This window comes from Tamandua tetradactyla, chromosome 10 (assembly GCF_023851605.1).
Source record: "Tamandua tetradactyla isolate mTamTet1 chromosome 10, mTamTet1.pri, whole genome shotgun sequence".
Taxonomy (NCBI): Eukaryota; Metazoa; Chordata; class Mammalia; order Pilosa; family Myrmecophagidae; genus Tamandua; species Tamandua tetradactyla.
In genome coordinates, this window is record NC_135336.1 from 88,488,826 (window position 1) to 88,494,825 (window position 6,000).

Here is a 6,000-nt window from a genome sequence, read left to right on the forward strand (position 1 = left end):
TACAGGGAGAAAATTGCAGTAGGGTGATTGGAAAATAGAGGAAGGGTTGGAGGGAACAGAGTCCTCAAAATGGAACCAGGGAATAGAAGGAAAGACCAGGATGTGGAAGGTATTCAATGCTGTGCTTGAGATCCCTTCACTCTCAGCAATGCATTGCCCATGGGCAACCCACTGCCCAAAAGTGCTGGCAACCCCAGAAGTTGGAGGACTTGTTCACCTTATCAGGGCAGGAAGTATGAAAGGAAAAAACATGGCATCCTGACTTAGGCAGGACTAAACAGAATAGCTTGGAATTTCTTTGAGATGGAAAAACTGTGTTAAATATACTACTTAGCCCCTAACATAGTTTTATTTACTTGTTTGTTCATTTATTTATTTAGAGAAGTTATGGGTTTACAGAGCAATCACGTATAAAATACAGGATTTCCATACACTATACCACCACCAACACCTTGCACTGGTATGGAACACTTGTTACAATTGATGATAGCATATTTTTTGTAATTGTACTATTAACTAAAGTCCATGGTTTCGCTCAGGGTTCCCTGTTTGTGCAGAGTTGTTAATATCCCCTAACAATGAAGTTGGGAGAAGCTGTGCAGCTTCTGGGAGTCTCCTGATGCTGGCAGGGAAATCAAAGTTTGGAATACTGTTAAGTGTATTTAAAGGGTTGTTGAACCTTGAAATACCACTTGGAAGTAAAGACTACTGGAAAACTGTAAAAATCTCTCATCAGTCTCATTCTTCCATTCTTGTCTCCTTTCAATCATTATCCAATTACTGTCAAAGGGAACTTTTGAAAACAAATTAATTCATTATTTTCTTGGTTAAAACCCTTCGCTCTTCCCTTTGCTAGATGACACAGTTAAACTTTTAAGGATAGCATCCAAGATAGTACATGGCTTGCTCCTGTCTACCTCTCAGGACTTATCTCTTGATGCATCTTCCCCCTACCCCCTTTCCCCCACTTTCCCACCAATACACACAACCACCCTCCACAATCATACATTCCCCACCCCACATACCCCACTCTAGTCATATTGTGCTATGAGTGATTATATAAATGAACCATGTTCATTAGATCTAATTGTCGTTGTTCATCATCATTTGTTCTTTTGTTTTTGTTTCTATTCCTTTTACTTACCTTGATTTTTTTTTTTTTTGCATGCTATATGGCAGGGTCACATTTCATTCTTTTTCCATGTGAGTATCCCGTTATCGCAGCACCATTTGTTGAATTTTTTGTTTGTTTGTTTTTATTGGTTTCTTTGTTTGGGAAGTGCATGGGCCGGGAACTGAAACTGGGTCTCCCACATGGCAGGCAAGAATTCTACCACTGAACTACCCTTGCACCTCCTTACCTTGATTTTTAAAACCAGACTTATTTTATAGGCTTGTTCAGATCTATTACATCTAGTTTTTGCTATTTGAAATGTTCCATTTGTTACATTTATTGACTCTCAGAGTAGTTAGTTGTTTCCTCATGTGTGTGTGCATATGTGCGTGTGTATTTATATTTATTTAGTTTGTTGTGAGATCATCTTCAGCAATGATTGATTTTTTTTCCCATGAGAGTCCCATGTACCCTGGGTTGTGGAAATATCCCTTTTGCCAATTTCTTAGTGATTTAATGGATCCTGGGCCAACTTTATGCTAATGTTTTAGCTTGGGTTCTTACCCATTAGGATAATATAAATTGGGATCTTGCATGCATGTGTGCCTCAGCTTTGGGTTTGTTTTTTTTTTTTTTTCTCACACAGAAATCTAGGCAGATGACACATTTCCTTGCAATTTCTCTAGGCTGGTGGGTGGAGTATTATTTCTAGTTCATTTTTTGCAAATGGGTTTGGCTAAGTGCAGAGGTCTCTGTTCAAGCTCTTCATCTCACAAAGACTCAGTCTCCTTATCCTCTTCCTCCCTGAATATTAAAACTCAGCCTCCATTCTGAGGGGCTAAGAACACTTGGAAGGCTGCTTCATCAGCTTGATTTACTACTCTGTATTGGATTTTCCTCTTCATTTCTTGAACCTATGGGCTTATTCCCTTTTCCTTCTTTCAAGCTTGGCTATTTAGTTTCTAAAGTTTTTCTAATACGATTTGATCCAGCATGTGGGAGAATCTGTGTCAGCTTTGTTCATGTCGCTGGACAGCTTCTGCTCTACCTGCTGTGTTGTACTCAAGTCCTCTTTTGCATGTAACTCTCTGGCCCCAAACCAATCCGGATCAGGAGAATAACTACCATTTTTTCGGTATTCAGCTCAAGCATCCCTTCCTTAATGGAGATTTTCTTAGTGATCCTCCACTGTAGAATTCGTCTTCTCATCACTCTGTACCAAGCCACTGTGTACCTCCACTGGGGACCATTCATTCATCTACCTTATCACCTGTGGCATTGATGTACCTACCAGTGTACACGACTCACTCTCCCTCCTTGAAGATTATATTTTATTTATTTTTGTATCCTGAGACTCCTGTACTATAGAGAGTCCATAATAGGTGCATGATACATACTAAATGACCAAATTAAGGGATACATAAAGGAATGAATGAGTGAATACATAGAGAAAGAAGAAATAGTAATTCCTTTGTCTCTGCCTTTATGCCAAGTTTCCACAATAAACTATATCATAAAAACATTAAGATAGTCACATTTTTATAGAGAATTATCTTGATAAGAAGGAAAGTGTAGGACAGGCAATAAAAATAACAGCAGCACTCACACATAATGCTTACCGTGGGCCACGCACATAACATTAACACATTTACCTCTCACAATAACTTTTTTCTTTCTTTTTTTTTTCTTTTTTTTTTTTTTACATGGGCAGGCACCAGGAATCGAACCCGGGTTCTCTGGCATGGCAGGCAAGCATACTGCTGAGCCACGTGGCCTGCCCACTTTTTTTTTTTTAACATAGGCAGGCACTGGGAACTGAACCCGCCTCTGGCATGGCAGGTGAGAAGTTTGCCTGCTGAGCCACCGTGGCCCTCACAACAACTTTTGAAGGAGATACTATTAATATCTCTATTACACAGATGGGAAAACTCATCACAGGAAGCTTGAATAAATTGACCAAGCTCATGAATGACAGAGGTGGAATTTGAGTCCAGGTAACCTGGCTCCAGAGCCCATGCTTATGACCACCATATCAGACAGACTTTCAGTACTAGAATAGAAAGGTAGACATGTAGAAAGCTACCAAACTCACCCAACAAATCCCTTATTTAACAATTCAGTCTAGAAATCCTTCCCCAGAATTTAATCTCAGATGTTGCTTTTTTAAAATATGTCTTTGTTTTCCTTCCTTTTTCAGAGAAAAAATAAAGGACAGATGTGTAAACCTCCTCCTTGTGTTCCTGGAAATGAAATTTGAGGCTTAATTAAAAATTACTCAGTAGCACACCTTTCTTCTCTGGAATCCAGAAAGCACTTACCAACATTTGGATGTATTGAAATGAAGTCACGACGGCCCTTAACCCACTCATTCCCCATATCACTGACCAAGAAATGTGAAATAAAACACACTAGAATATTTGAACACCTATATTCATAAGCAATTACCAAAGGAAGGAAGCAACCCAAATGTCCATCAACTAGTCACTGGATAAATAAAATGCAGTATTTGCATGCAATGAAATATTTCATCTGTAAAAAGGAATGAAGTTCTGATACTTGCATGAACATGAATTAGACTTGAAGACATCATGTTAAATGAAGCAAGCCAAGCATAAAAGGACAAGTATGATCTCATTGATATGAAATAATTAGAATAAGAAATTCATAGAGTCAGAAACTAGGATATAGGTGGTGGGATGGGGAGGAATGAGGAGTTAAGGCTTAAAAGGTACAAAGTTTCTATTTGGGTTGATGGAAAAGTGTTGGTAATGGATCTCCATTGGTAGTGTAGCACAACATTGTAAAGTAATTAATGCACCAAATTACATATTTGAATGTATATGGATAAAGGGAGAAATTTTATGTTGTATATGTTCCTAGAATAAAAATTGAATGACAAAACAAACATAGGACTGTATAACACAGCATACTGCAATGTAAGTCATGCACTATAGCTAATAATAGTACAATTATAGCAAAGTCCTTTCATCAATTGTTACAATTATTCTACACTAATGAAAGTGTTAATAATAGGGTGGTCTATGGGAATGCTGTATTTAATACATGATTATTCTGTAAACCTACTACTTCTCTATTAAAAAAAAAGATAGACTGGAGCTAAGCAATGGGCTCTGCTGACAATCTGACCCTCCTACCAATTTCCAGTGGTTACCACAATGTTTATACTTGTGGATACAGATACTCAGTGCCTCCTACATTGCTAATGTATCACGCCTTTTCTAAAAGGCTTTAATGGAATTTTGTGGAAAAGAATAATAACCTCCTCTGAGCCTTCTTATGGGAAAAGGATGAGAAACACTCATTGACTGTGAGCAAAATGGCAATAAATTTTTAGGACAGCAGACGTTTCTTACTCAGGATTATTAAAGAATATGCTAAAGAAAGATAAGCAACTTGAGCAGTTACTAAATATACCAAGTATTCATGGGGCTGAGATATGTGGGGTTATGTGCAGCTGAACAAACAAAATGGCTATTTCTGTAGGGACCCTGAGTGTTTGGCGCTTTGGGTTTGATGACGTACCTTCCTATTTAAGAAGTGCTGGGGAATGATCCTATCTGAAGTCTAGAATAGATTTTTCTCTGTAAGGGAAATTAATTTTTAAATGTTTAAATGGCCCTTAAATAAAATGTGTCTATTATTTACAATGTCACCAAGATGACATAGCCTAAAACTGGGATGACATTAGAAGAAAATAGATACAATTGAGAAAGTACAAAGGACTTCATTTTTCTTTTGCAAAAAAGTGATTCATTGCAGTGATAGTGAATTTCAGAAAATAGACTCTTTTGAGATGAGATTACTTGTGCAGGAAAATGTAGATTATCCAGGTGAAACTTTTTTTGTCTTTTTAGGCCCAAACTATTATATTTAGGTTAATGCTTCAAACCCTGCCTTTATGAAGACCTGGGGGATTGGTACGATTTAGTGCCTCCTTTATGAAAGAAGAAAGCGAGCAAAGTAAATATCTAGTAGAAATTATTTAAAAGTATTAAATTTGAAATATTAGCACTTAATGATTAGCAACCTTGCTCAAAGCATCCTCCCCATGCTTAGAATAATAAGATGCTAAAGATGTTTAAGGTATAAAAAAGAAATTACAGTGAAAGACATTCTCTGATAAAGGGTTCAGGTGGCTTGAGTTCATGTTTTTTTTTTTTTTTTTTTTTTTAAAGGAAAGACAGAGAGAAGGAAGGAAGGAAGAAAGGGAAACATCTTTAAACATTTTCTTGTTTTATTGTATTTTTGTTCCTCTGTTTTTGTTACATGGGCTGGGGCCGGGAATCGAACCGAGGTCCTCCGGCATAGCAGGCAAGCACTTTGCCCGCTGAGCCACCGCGGCCCGCCCTTGAGTTCATGTTTAAACCAGTATCAGGCAACAGATTTATCGTTTTAGAAATTAGTCTCCCTGTAAAAGATATCTGAGTTGTTTATGAGCTACTGGCACTCTTATAAAGCTGCAGTTGTTGCTTTTCTCAGAGAACTGGGAAGTCCCTTTTGATTTTAATCATATCCTGAGGACAGCTCTCCAACCCGCGGGACTGGCTGATACATCTTTCAACTAAGGGAGAAAATATGGAGGAGAAAAGATGCCGAGTCACAGGAGCCATGACAAAAATCCTTCTCACCCCTGTGCTCTCCATGCCCCAAATTCCATTAGGTATAATTTTTTAGTTTAAGACTCTGATATTTGTTAACATATCAATCTAGTTTGACTTTGTAAGAAAAACACACTCTTTGACTTTGGAGGGACATATTTTTAGGATCAGATGATGTGAGAGAGGATCACACACTATCAGGATAGTTGAACTGAGTTGACCAAAAAAGCCAAAGCTAAACAAACAAAACAGTAGCTTATTTTAAAA

General features: G+C 37.8%; 1 long non-coding RNA gene across 1 annotated transcript in view; it reads left to right on the plus strand.

Annotated features, from left to right (window-relative positions):
• LOC143648579 (uncharacterized) overlaps positions 1-5,789 on the plus strand; it is a 52,754-nt gene extending 46,965 nt beyond the window's left edge. Inside the window, exons 3-4 of the long non-coding RNA XR_013158636.1 lie at positions 3,312-3,737; positions 5,615-5,789. This is a non-coding gene — a long non-coding RNA (uncharacterized LOC143648579). The remainder of the gene's footprint in view (positions 1-3,311; positions 3,738-5,614) is intronic.
• Positions 5,790-6,000: the final 211 nt, after the last annotated feature.